This window comes from Tyto alba, unplaced genomic scaffold (assembly GCF_018691265.1).
Source record: "Tyto alba isolate M040663 unplaced genomic scaffold, T.alba_DEE_v4.0 Super-Scaffold_100000100237, whole genome shotgun sequence".
Lineage (NCBI taxonomy): Eukaryota > Metazoa > Chordata > Aves > Strigiformes > Tytonidae > Tyto > Tyto alba.
The window spans coordinates 126,764-139,862 of record NW_024881269.1 but is presented as its reverse complement, the minus strand read 5'-3'; the positions used below and the strand labels follow the sequence as shown (position 1 = coordinate 139,862).

The 13,099-nt window shown below is 47.6% G+C and overlaps 1 pseudogene; it reads right to left on the bottom strand.

Annotated features, from left to right (window-relative positions):
- Nucleotides 1-676: 676 nt before the first annotated feature.
- On the bottom strand, nt 677-11,103 carry LOC122154445 (annotated as a pseudogene).
- Nucleotides 11,104-13,099: the final 1,996 nt, after the last annotated feature.

The following is a 13,099-nucleotide window of genomic DNA, read 5'->3' as shown; positions in this document are numbered from 1 at the left end:
AGTTACCCAGGAGGGTATCCGGCGGGACCACGGGGAGGCGTGACCTCTGCAGCTGAGCCCAGTTAGTAACTATGATCCCGTCTTAAGAGAGTCATAGTTACTCCCGCCATCCAGCTGCTCGGGTGTCACAAATTCCTCCAGAGCTGTGGTGACAGATGAGGCTGCCTGGAGGAGTGAGAAAGGAGAGCAGTGACCTGCGGGAAATACCCTCGCCCAGGCACTCACTAGGAGTTTACACAAAAACCCAGCTAGATGACGCTGAGAAGAGCCACTGCGAATCCCCAGGCAGTGTCCAGGAGGAGGCAGAAAGAGGGTATTATGGTCGACATTTCCCTCATTTCCCAGGGATTCCTGGGGCTATCAAGAGCTCCATCCCTGTGCCACCGCTCAGTTCAGCTCCCGATGGTGTGGAGGGTCATCGGTAAGGAAAACAACACAACCCATCAGCCTAGGAGCCAGATGGGTGTTGAGGGAGGGCAAAAGAAAGAGGGATGAGAGTCTATCAAGGGTGCAGCGAGGATAATGGGTGCTTGTCCAGCTTAAAGCCAGCACCTACAGGGAGAGCAGTGCCATGGCCTGCCCAGGAGGACACCGTCCATTCCACACCCCACCCACCACCAAGCGCTCCTGTGTTCACAGTATGCATTTTTAAGTCAACCATGTTCATTCTGGAAAGCTACAGGGACCTTGGGACATCTTGAAGCACAGTTGCCAAACCTCTTACTTTTATATCCAGTGGGATGTCCAGGAAGGGCTCGTAGGAATCAGAGACCGCATTGCAGCTCAAGCACATGACTGGAAGGCAAATCAAAATGGTCGGTGGTAGGGGAAGTCAGCGTAAGAACTCATGGGTGTCTTCCTGCATGCCAGGATCAGAATGTTCTCCTATTCCTAAGAAAGAAGAAGTTAGTAGTTCTCTCCTAAAAGAATGGAAAAAATCATGTAAGAGCACCTGAAATGACTTACGTGAGAGCACACTGACAACAGCCCAAGGCTGGATGGCAGTGCCTGAGGAATACCTGACCTTGTTAACGTGTGCTTCCATCGTGCACATCATGCAGAAGCCTTGCTGGTGACCTGCAGAGGGAGGGAGGGAGGGAGGGAAGGAAGCTTCTCAAGTTAGCAAAATACCCATAGCCATGGGAAACCTGATGGAGATCTTGAAGTTATAAGAACAGTCTCCACTCCTCCCAAGGTGCCAGTGTCCCAACAAGGCCAGGACATTTTAGTGCATAGAAGACATTCTTCATAGGGCCACTAAACTGACATAAGTTTCTGTGCAATAAGCAAAGAGTTTGACTTGCAGGAATAGGGACCAAGACCCAGGGCTAGGAAGAGGTGCCTTTCTGAAGATGAACACACCTAGATAAGACAAGCGGCTTCTCGGCTTCAGTGTTCCAAGAACACCCACTATAGGATTGACAAAGAAGGGCTGCTTTTCTCCTAAATCAACTTCCAGATTCTGGGAAACCCTGGGAAGCGCCCAACCGATTTCCAAGGAGATATTTCATAAAAGCACTCACCCGACTGGCTGTGCTCCCGAGAGAGCAGGTAGCTGGCCAGAGGGGGTGTGTACGTCAGGCACTGCAGGACAGAGTTGAGGAAGCACGTATTCCCCAGGTTGTAGAGTCCTGCTCCAGCTCTCTGTCGTTGCTGCCAGTCCATGCAACATGCTGAAAGTCCAGCAAACCCACACCCGGATTTCTGTGCGTCGGGCTATCTTCCTTTCCCTCTTGAGTCTTGAACTGGAATGGCATCTCAAGTTTTCTCTTTTGCTGATTGATACTTGGTGAAAACAAGCAAATATCCAGCCCAGAAGGTAACTGTACTGATGTCGGCTCTTTCTGCGAGCAACGACAACTTTCAAAGTCTTGTGCTAGGGGCAGGGGAGTGATAAAATGTGTTTTCCTGTGTGTAACCAGAAACGGGGAGGTGGAGAGTCCTGGATTCCTTAGCAACAACTAAAACCATCAGTATATTATCAACATTCTTCTCATACCAAATCCCACACTGAATCCCAAATCCAGCACTATTCTAGCTACGAAGAAGAAAAAAATTAGCTCTAACCCAGCTGAAACCAGGAGTGTGGCAGCAGGCAATAAACAATGTAGTATTTTGAAATGCAGGAGAAAAAAACGTCTCTGAAAAGCAGGGAGAAATCAAGGATAGGGTAAAATAATTATTCACAGTTCTTTATTAAAGCAAATTTTTAAATATTTAAAAAGTGATGTTGTTACAGTAGGACAGAGCAAGTGGTGAAGACATTGGGGCTTAAATGGTCACCTGGCCTATTGTGCAAGAAATAAGTGCCAAAGAAATTCTGTCTCGCTGATGTGTATTAATTGCTATGCAATTGTATACTTTTTATATTCTTCATGCAGCTCAGGGCACGCAAATACTTACATCTTCAATGTGAGAAGAGAAATATAACTCTGTGGGTAATCTTTATGCTGCAGAATAACAGGGAGACCAAAAAAAACCCAAACCCACTGAAAAATCCTGCATGCTCTGCAGAAAGCATTTAACAACTTTGGCCTGAAAATATTGTCAGGTTTCAGTCTCATGCTAATAAAAGCATGAATTTAGAAACCCCTCAAGAATCATGATTTTAATAAAAGCACCCCCAAATATTTTTTTGCAAAGCCAATAGAATGCTCCCTTTTACACAGCACCAGTAAAGATGTTGGGATCCTGAAGGGCACTAAGCTGCAGCTGTCAGCGGCCTTTCTCTATCCCCGCTTGCCTCCCCAATCTGAAAGATGCTCAACGTCCTTCAGTGCCAGGGCTGAAACTGCCACGGGCCGTCACTGCCATGGTATTCCAACATGGTGTGTTTAAACGAATAGGACTCTTGGGGTAGCATTTGATCTATTGGGTTGTAGGTAAGGATCCCCTTCTTTACTATACATTCCCCCTGTTATCTTAAAGGATTTTTTTTTTTTTTGACACCTCTACTATCCCAGACAGAGGTTTCCATGGGGCTTCTGTAGGGTTCCATGGCTGCCTTGGAAGATCCTTGAAAAGCTCACTCCAAAGTCCTGCCACACATTTCAATTATGCTAAGCTACTGCTGTTGAAGTACGCAACCACGATTCGGTGACGCTCTTCTCATTAATGGAAAGTGAAAGTCACTGCATTTTGAGTATCTTAAATAAGGCTTCAGTAGTCCCTTGAGTGTCCCTGTGTCTGGTGGAAGTGCCGTGTAGAATTGTACCTGCAGAGGAGTGCCAGACATCATGGAGCTGCTCACTGCGAAGCATTCCTGCCCAGCTGCTTCAGTGTTCAATCTTTTATTTCTTTTGGCACACCGGGGCCTTTTTGCTTGGACACCTGATGTCTTGTGGGTTGTTCTGTGTAGTGCTCTGGTTCCGTGGGCACGGCCAGCCCGAGTGGGAGCTGCTCTCCTCGCTGCACCGCTGCTTTGGCAGCTGCCCCCAGGCAGAGGGGGACAAATACTCCGGCTCCCCGGCTGGAGGCTGGCAAGTTCCCGGGGTGAGGGGGGGACCCCGACGTGTCATGTGAACCCGGCTTCCTTCAGGAGTGGGAAACGGGGTGTAGTGTTTTCTGGGGATATTGTCGTGGGGTTTTGTTGGTTTGTTTGGTTTTCCTTTCATTAGATCTCTGGGGTTCATGTGACCTTTAATAGCCAGTGGGTGGGCTTTAAAGTTAAAGTTAAGCATGTGCTAACTGCTACCCTGAGGTGTAGCTGGAATCCACTTGTGAGCTCCTGTTCCCACCACCCTGGAGAAAGCAAATCTGGTTTATTTGGTGATGAAGGCAACTCAGGGAGTTGCACTGATGTGCAGTTTTTGAACCTCAGGGCTAAAGTGGCACCGGCCCTACCGCATAGCGCGTCCTTCCCCAGGCTTCTAGAAAACAGAAAAGATACGTCAAACTGACCCCACAAACACAGTCAGCACTTTCTTTATCTGACCTGGAACGTCGGGACATGACCCTGCTGGGCCATCTCTGCCACTCTGTGTGGGAGCCAAGGTGCTGCCTTCACATTCCAGGATAAGGACTTACCTGTTTGGTTTTTTTTTTAAGCAACTTCAGTGACATCCTTAGACTGGCCGTGTTAAGTTGGTTCACTGCACAGTTGGTCCAGTGGAGGAAACCAGTAAGCTCTGCTATTGCCTTGAGCATCTTCTCGCTACTGTTTAGCCCATTTCTCGTGACGTAGAAAGCAGAAGCAAACACTTAATTTTCAGCCTCGGTCTAGTATTCACACAAATCAATATTGAAAGTCTTTCTGAGATTTGGATCAGGTGGATTTATAATCTGCTTCTCGGCCACTGTTAACTTCCTACAATTTTATTTCTTCTGTTTATCTCAAGTGCTGAAACTCTGAAAGGGGCCAATGAGTTGCCCTCCCTCAGTTTGCTCCTCCCCTTTTGGGAGTGCAGTTATTGTTCTCCTCTTGGCTTTGCCTTTCTTGGCATTTGGATAGAGTTGACCTGTTCTTGCTACTAGCACTGCCCAGGAAACCCCACCAAGAAATCCCAGCACACTGGAGTAAATGCCATGTCCTAGAATGGGTACGTGTCGTTAGCCTGCAGTCCTTCAATACCCAAGGACCTTCTTCAAATTTACAGCACCAACTTCACAATCTGTAGAATACTCAGTACACTTTAGCCTCCAAGTCAGTTACTTTTGCAATGCAATGAGGCCAAAATTGTTGGTCCTTAACAGTGATGAGCAGAAGAATCATGACCACACCACTTCCCAAAATACTGCTACTCTGGAATTTGCCTACACTGCTACAGCTACTGCTTCACTCCAACTTCCCTTATGAAAAAGTCTACCATTCTTGTAGCACTTGCTCTAGACACATACGCAATCAGTATTTTCTTATTCCTTACGTATCAAGTTTATATACTTAACTTGTCTTTTTATCACCTCTAGTCAGGTTCCTGATAAGCAATGCAGCACCTTGTCTTGTAGGCACTCCCCTCTTCTCCCCACTCTACCCCCATTAAAAACCACACCGAATCAACCCCATGGACAGACCGTGAATCTAAACTGAAGAACAGGTTCTAGTTTAAAAGCCATCATTTAAACAGCTATCCAAAGGTGAAGTACTACTAATGGTCTTATTTTTTCAGCACAAGGTGCCTGTGAAAAGTTTAAAGATCACGAACAATCCCCTTACTTACATTTTGCCCAAAGTTTAATTGCACAGAGAGTGAGCTGGAAGTTCTCTTCATTTGGCTCTGGATGCAGTATTTCATCAGTAGCTCTGCAGCCTCTAAGAAAAAAGTTGAAGTGCAGCAGTTCCTAGTAACGGGTACAAGTCAGTTTTATGCTATCCTGGATCAATAGCTCACAGTTCATTGTTCAAGCCTATGAAAACAAGTTTGGATTACTTGCTTTGTATTTCCTTAAAAATTACAGATTACATGCAACATGCAGTATCACTCCAGGTAACTGATGCCCTCAGCAGCTTTTTCACAGTTTATAGAATACAATTTTTAATAAGGCCTTTCTGGAGGATTCCAAAAGCTGTTTCTTTCGACAGCAGGGAACAATTAAACCAGTCAGTGTTAAACGGTGAGTAAGTTAGGCTTCAGGTATTTTAAATATATATATATATTTTTTTTAATGAATTACCACACATTCTTCTCTATCAAATGCTCTACCTATTCATCTGAAGCAGTTTCTATGGCGAACTGGAACAATGCACACACCCTGATCAAAGAAACATGAGATACAGGTCTATCTAAACACACAATTCCTTGAAGCATCTCAATTTAAGCCCACTTGCCACCTCTTCAGATCTCAAGTAGACAGGAAATCAGTTTCTGCAACTTGTACAGAAACCGATGGGTTGTGCCATGTGCATTCTATACCAAGCTCTGTAACACTTTCTTTTTAAAGAAGTGTAAATATGCTTACCATTTAAGCTCCGCATACATCTCGTATCCAGGCTTCACAGACATGAGTCAGCTCTGAGATCAAGATTATCAGAAAAAGTTTGCACAGATGGTCTGGCAAACACAAGATCCATCTTAAGAGGGGAAAAAGTGCCAAGTGTGAGTTAGAATGCTGCATCATTTTCAAACAGCACATCAGTGGGGGAAAAGCTAGTCAAGACTACAGAGTGGTTAACATTTGTATTTAGACCTATGTGACTACAGATACATGTCCTGAGAGATTTACTTGCCAGAAAACTCAAGAGAATTGCTAGAAGTTCCATATTTTATTTACAAAACCGTCACTGTATCCCGCCTTTTTAAGCTAGGGAAAGGAAGGGGGTTTTAAGTTGAAAAGATTACTCTCAATTTCCATCTTCCATTAAAAGAGAACATAAATCATAAAATTAAGATGCAAGTTCAGCCACCTCAACTACACTTCAGCAAAGGAGAGAGCATTTCCTTTCTGCGGTAAGCCCTTTTGATCCCAAAGCATCTGGTCTATAGTAGAGTCTGAGGCAAGAAAATTATTCTGTGAACGTCTGTACCAGAGAGAGGCCACAAGAAGGTCACTGAAGCTCTTGGCGATAGTGACACCGAGCAGTAACGTGCTGAGGTACTACAGCATGCAGGTCTGCACTCCCGGTGTGAGATGCATTCAAGATACAAGGATTCCTGCAGCTGAAAAACCTGGGCAGGAGTCAAATGGGGGCTTTCACTTTTCATCTTCCAGACCGTTTGTCTCACAACCACTTCATTTTTGATTTGCAACAAAACATTCAGTCTGCTCACATGATCCATATGGTGAGCTACACTATCCCCGTCCCCCTGCAGAAAGCTGGTTTGTCAGAGCTCAGGAGGGTTGGCAAGGACACTGTCTCTACTCCCACGCTGCACAATCCCTGTGACATAACTGCTGTTCCAGTGGGCTACCCTGGCCTGCAGCACAGGCTTAGCAAGAGGTGTCCCTGATGTTCCCGTGCCCGCCAGGCTTCCTAGGGGCTTCTTTTCCTATCAGCTCCCATTTTACTGCAGTGCCTTCTCCTGGGATAGGCTGTGGTCAGGCTGTTTAATCACAGTTTCCTAAATACACTGTCAGGTACCAAAAACCTTGTAAAATAGCAAGGTCACAAGTCCCTGAAAAGTTGTCCTATTCCAAAGCAAGAAAAAAAAAAAAATCCTTACTTAAAGAAAAAAAGCAAAATTCTTACCTCGATGCCATCAAACTCAAACTTGACAACTGATACACACGTATCTTCAACTGCCTGTAAAGGAGAGGATCACTGTGTAAGAAAGTATTTCTTGCTACTTTAATCTTTTCCCTAAACTGTGATAAAATACAGAATTTACACTGCTAAACTATTTGGTATAAAGACTGACTTGCTTCCAAACCAAAAAAATTGGTAGTAAGCTGCAAGCAGTAGAGCACTAATACTGTAAATACTTTAGGCTTTTTAAAGCCTAAAACTAATACTGGCTTTAAAAAGCTATTTAGCCAAGAGATTCTGAGGCTGATCATGGATTGTAATGAACAAACAGTGCACAATGAGCCACCAGGATCAGTGGCTGTAAGGTACTTACCTTGGCAGTGAGGAAGAAAAGAGATTTCTCTAGCTATCTTACTGCTGGTTAACATCCAGAGAAATCTAACCAACTCTGTCCACATTTGACAGCGCGCACTAGTCTTCTCTATTTTTATTTTCTACCGTGCCTGAGATGCTGTCAGCTACCTTCTGGCACAGTCTTTAGTTTTGTAGAGCACTTGTCAGAACTGTGCCACAGCCCGCTGAGAGTCTGTTTTCAGGTGACAGTCACCTAAACAAAGGCTCCGTAGCTATGCACATGAAGTCTTTCAAACCGTCTGCGTGAGGAAGCCCAGGCTGAGAAGCACTTCCCAGGAGCTCAGTTTTACCTGCGAGGTACACAGTGCATGCACCCGAGGGGCATTTTACACAGCAGTTCTGTATGTTCCCAGCACAGCCCCTGTGAACTTTCTGGAAAGCTGTCAGTGTGCATCCCGGCCGCAAAGGCTCAGGCTGAGGAGCCAGAGAGGAACATGGCCAGAGGAGAATGAACGGGAGCTCCTAAAGTCTATCCAGAGGAACAGCATGGCCAAGGGACTGACAGGAGCCTTTCCACATCACCACCAACTTCCTGAGTTTTCAGGCTGCCCCTCCTCCCCCGGTGTGCATGTCCAGGCCCCTTACTGCACCTGAGATGAAAGCAGGGCTCCCAGGGACAGCCTTGCTTTTTGATACAGCCGACTCATTCTCAAACCAAGGGCAGGGGAGAAGCGTACCACAAAGATTCTTACGTGGTGTACAGCCACTGGGGAAAGGAACCAAAAGCTTGACTTCAGCATTTTCATGCTGCATAAGATAGCATTTTAGAAGGGACTCAGAAACAACGTATTTTAAAGTTTTGTCTTGTAAGACATCCTCTACCAATATAAGTCTTTAACATGAACATTCTTACTGTAGAAGTTGCACGATTATCACAGAGAGCGCTTACTCACTGTTAGGTTTTTTATTTCCTCCTGATGTTTCCGTTTTTCAAAGAACAACTGAAAAAAATCCGATCTTTCTACATGTCTAGCAGCAACACAAACAGCATCTATGTCAGCACCTGCAAAGAGATTCCATTTCTTCTGTTATTGTTGGAAGTCACTTTCAAACATCAGAACTATGACTGGACAAAGAAGTTCTACCTTTAGTGTGTACTCGAAGCTTGTAAGAACCAAATGTAAATATTTTGCCACCAACATTTGCTGCTGCTACTGAAGGAGGAAGATTCTAGTGTGTAGAAGAGAAGTGTTTACTTTATAATATAAGATACACATTGACCTATGTGCAAGTTTAGGTAGCATATGGGCTCTTTAGAAAGACTACAACAGCCTCCATAAACAGTGTTTTTTCACTCCCAGACTGAGTTGTTAGTCTAATAGACTGCTACTGTTTTTCTGAAATGAGTGCTTGCAACTCAAAAAAAGAGATGAGTAATGTATCAGTCCTTTTTACAGAAATTAAGTCCTTAATTTACAGAAATTAAGACCTATTATTAGTCTTCCCCACAGCAGATGCACATAAATAAACACAATCTCTGCAAAGGTCAAGTCTAGTGCAATAGTTTCAAACCACACTGGGTGCTGCAGGCTGTTTGGGGCGAGATTAGTGCCCATTTCCCATCTAGCTCACCCCACAATCCCTTGTTTCAGCTTTGTTAGCTGCTATAAGTCAACCCACAGAGCCACTTCACACATTTATTCAGTGCCCCAGGGACTTCAAGATTGTGAACTGTAGTACCTTTTCTACCTTATTTCAACGGCAGTTACTACAACTCTCCTCAATACTTTAGAAGAAAGTTGAAAGTTCCACTTCAGCATAAATCCTAGTAGTATGGCCTTTAAAAGAAATAAAAAGGCATCAGCTGTTTTGACAAGAGCATATAAAAAACCCTTACCTTGCTCTCACCAAATTCTGAAATCCATTCTTTGACCAAGTTATTCAGTTTACCAAGAACCACCAGCTTGTAAAGGAAACTCATGTTAAGTTTGTCCTGAAAAACCCAAGAGGTTAACAAATTTTACAGTCTTGTTTTACTGGTGATTCAGTTCTTCCTCCTCTTCAAATACCCGAAACGGCTTCGTTGCTGCAACTGGCTTCTGAGTATGGATGCAATCTATATCCTTAGGAGGAGCCCAGCTAATGGGAAAAGTAATTCCACCGTGCCTTTCAGGCTGGTTCTGCAGCCTGGAAATAATGAGGGAGAAAATATAATATTGAGGACTTCACAAAAGCAAAAAGAAAAATAAACAAACCAAAACCTCACTGGAAAACACCCTTCAGCTTACAGGTTTCCAAATCAACTTCTGCTCTTTTACTCAGAATTAATATAAATGAGGAAAAAAAAAAAGTCCTGCTTATGATTTTTAGATAACTTGACCTAAATTAGAAATCCAACGACTTTTTTAAAAAACATTTGTGGATATAAGAAAATAATCAAGTTGCTACCATCTTAATACAACTTATTTGCATTGCTCTAAACATTTATAACCTATCACCAGGAAATTAAAGGGTTTGAAATCCACTAAGGGTGACACTACACACAGAAGACGCTTAGGACACATTTCTGTTTTGTATCAGTTTTGATTTAAGGATATTACCATCAGCTTCCTGCTAACATTAAACAAGACAATTTAACATTGGCTTCTTTTAGTTAGGCGTTTTTATGCATGTCTTAAATCTAAAGAAAAGACATCACTGCTGCTTGGTTTCTCCTTCCTTGCCTCCATGGACAGTAACTAAGCCAAGAAAACCCAAATCTGTTCCCCCATGCAAAGAAAGACACTGCACGGCCCAAACACCCATTAGTTTTCATCAGTTTTCAAATTATTCCTTAATTAAAGGCACAAAGGGGAAGGTCTGGGACTAGTGAATTGCTGAGGTCCATCTTTGTAGCCTGTTGCAGTCATCACAGCAACCAAAAACTGTTCAAACACTAGCCTGATTTCTGCAACTGGAGTTTGAAGAGCAAAATACCAAGAAACCCGGATGAAGCTGCGGGGCTGCTGGCTGGAATTGGCGGAGCAGGAGCCGCCCCGGGCGCGGGGAAGCAGCCCCGACCCCCCCGAGCTGGGATTTTCAGCGCCAACTCCCAGCGCTGCGCAGGCCCCCGCTGCCTCTTGCCCCAAGAACGAGGCCCCAGCCGAGCAGCTCGGGGCTGCCCCCCCAGCCGTCCCTCGGGGCGGCCAAATCAGCTCCTCGAGGGGCTTCGGCCGGGACCCCGGGCTGGGGCCTGGGGCGGGCAGGGAAAGGGGCGGGACCCCCCCAGCTCACAGCCCCCCCGGGCTCGGGGCTCCCCCAGCCCTTGCCGGCGGCTCCCAGCCCCCCCTCCGTTCTCCAGCCCCCCCCGCCAGACCCCCAGCACCCACCGCCCCACTCCCCATCCCCGGGGCCGCCCGCAGCCCCCCCCGCCCCGCTCCTCGGCCCCCCGAGGGGCTCCGAGCCTTTCCCCAGCCCCACTCCCCGGCACCCCCGGGGCCACCCCCCGCTCCCAGGCCCCCCGGGGGGCCGCAGCCCCCCCCAGCCCCCTCCCCAGATGCTCACAGCCCCCCCCAAAGCACGGATCCCCCCGCAGCCCCACTCCCGGGCTCCACAGGACCCTCCTACCCGTCCCGCTGCTCTGCTGCCATTGCCAGTGGGCGGGCCCCGCCGCGCGCCGCGGCCCCGCCCCCTCCACAGCCAATCAGCGCGTGGCTCCACCGACCGACCGCGCGAGGTACGTCGGGAGTTGTAGTCCCGGCCCCAGTGTGCACGCATGCGCACGGCGCCTGCTGCGAGGGCAGCGGGCGTGCAAAGAGCCGCGTGCGACAGGGATGCCCGTGCAGGGTCCTCGTGCAACGTGGGGGTGTGTGCAGGGCCCTCGTGCAATAGTGATCTGAGGAAACATTAACCCGATAGCCCCCCCTCAGGGGCTGCTCACCAGGTGGCCTCCATCAAAGGCCGGCAACTGCCGTGTGAGTGACTGGAAGGAAGACAGGACGGGCCACCGCTGGGATCTCTTGTCCCTGAGATAAGAGAGGAACTGAAACCACTGAGCCAGAAAGACAAAGGAGCTGCAAATTGGCCCAGACTTGAAGGACAAGGTGTACGTGACCACAGGACTGAGTTGGTGCAGAAGTAAGGGTCAGGTAGCGAACACCGTGAAGAAGACTACGAGCCTTCATCTGAAGACCCCTGCCCACGACCACCAGGGAGCACTGCGCAGGTGCGGCGGGGAGGGACTTGGGGGGGGGATATGTTAATGATTTCCCGGAACTGATTGTAATATTCCCTCCATATCCCCAGAATTGTGATGCATGTATATTGGAGTTAATGAATATGTAACGTTTTACACAATAAAAAGGAGCCTCTTTTGGCTCCAGGGCACGCACGCTTGTGGAGGAATGGTTCCCCCCTGTGCCCAGTGATGAATAAACATACCTACTTGATAACCTTACTGGTTGTAAAGTCGTGATTCCGCTTGTCAATAGGAGCACGTGTGCAGGGTCCTCGTGCAACGGGGTGGCTGTGCAGGCCCCCGCTGTGCTGCTCTGCCCGGCACAGAGTTATTTTTCTCAGCAGCAAAACAGCCGGTGTCTGATACTGCTGTTATAAATGAATGAAGCCAATCTTTATAAAAATATATACTTTCCTTGTCCTCCTCCTTGTCCACCTCCTCGTCCTCATCCTCCTACTTCTCCTCCTCCTCCTCGTCCTCCTCCTCGTCTTCCTCCTCCTACTCCTCCTCCTTGTACTCCTCCTCGTCCTCCAGCTCGTCCTCCTCCTCATCCTCCTCTTCCTCGTCTTCCTCGTCCTCCTCGTCCTCCTTCTCGTTCTTGTCCTCCTTGTCCACCTCCTCGTCCTCCTTGTTCTCGTCCTCCTCCTCGTCCTCGTCCCCCTCCTCCTCCTTCATCTTCCTCGTCATCCTCATCCTCCTCCTCCTCGTCCTCCTCCTCCTTGTTGTCCTCCTCACCCTCGTTCTCCTCCTCATCCTCCTCGTCATCGTCCTCATCCTCCTCATCATCCTCGTCCTCCACGTCCTCCTATTTGTCCTCCTCCTCATCCTCCCCCTCCTCCTCATCATCGTCCTCGTCCTCCTCCTCCTAATCGTTGTCCTCCTCCTCCTCGTTTTCCTCCTCCTCGTTTTCCTCATCATCATCCTCCTCCTCGTCCTCCACGTCCTCGTTATCCTCCTCATTGTTTTCCTCCTCCTCCTCCAACTCCTCGTCCTCCTCCTCATACTGGTCATCCTCCTCATCCTCGTCCTCGTCCTCCTCCTCCTTGTCGTCCTCCTCATCCTCATCCTCATCGTCCTCCTCATCCTCCTCGTCATCATCCTCATCCTCCTCATCATCCTCGTCCTCATTGCATTGTCCTCCTCCTCGTCCACCTATTTGTCCTCCTCCTCATCCTCCCCCTCCTCCTCGTCATCGTCCTCGTCCTCCTCCTCCTAATCGTTGTCCTCCTCTTCCTCGTTTTCCTACTCCTCGCTTTCCTCATCATCATCCTCCTCCTCGTCCTCCTCGTCCTTGTTATCGTCCTCATTGTTTTCCTCCTCCTCCTCCAACTCCTCGTCCTCCTCCTCATCCTGGTCATTCTCCTCATCCTCGTCCTCGTCCTCCTCCTCCACCTCCTCATACTCCTCCT